This window comes from Mus caroli, chromosome 11 (genome assembly GCF_900094665.2).
Source record: "Mus caroli chromosome 11, CAROLI_EIJ_v1.1, whole genome shotgun sequence".
NCBI lineage: Eukaryota > Metazoa > Chordata > Mammalia > Rodentia > Muridae > Mus > Mus caroli.
This window is the reverse complement of record NC_034580.1, coordinates 23700207-23700844: the sequence shown is the minus strand read 5'-3', so window position 1 is coordinate 23700844 and position 638 is coordinate 23700207.

Below are 638 nucleotides of genomic sequence, written 5' to 3'. Positions count from 1 at the left end.
TGAAAACAGCTGTGATGGTAAGAGCATTTATAACATGGCTCATATATATATATATATATATATATATATATATATATATATATATAAACCTATTTCTATATGAGATTTCTTTATAATGTATTTCCTGTACCTGAATAACAATGGAACAACGCAGAGCTTTTTACAAATGATTGCATTCATAATTACACTGTAGTGTGAATCACAGCACATTAGCACTGTGAATCAGGACAAACAGATGAATTTCCACATTTCTAGTACCCATAGGGATTTTCCTCAGTGTGACTTTGAAGATGTTCTCAATAAAATCAGAAAACAAATTAATTGCAAACTCCTATCATGTTCGTAAAGTCTAACAAAATCAGAAAACTACATATCTTCTCATTGTTCTGGAAAGTGGTGTGTTGCTCTTTTCAGTGTTCATAGACTCTCATGGTTTTGTCCATTTGACACTTGAAATACCCACTAAAAGAAGAACAAATGAAAGTTTTCCATAGTGCATTCACAACAGCTGACGTTTTGTTCCTTGTAGACNTGCTGTATATGGATTAAGGTTTCTCCACATTCTTGACTCTCATAAACTGACCTCTCAATAAAGTTAGCAATGAGTCTGCAAGAATATAAGTATCACCAACTTTACC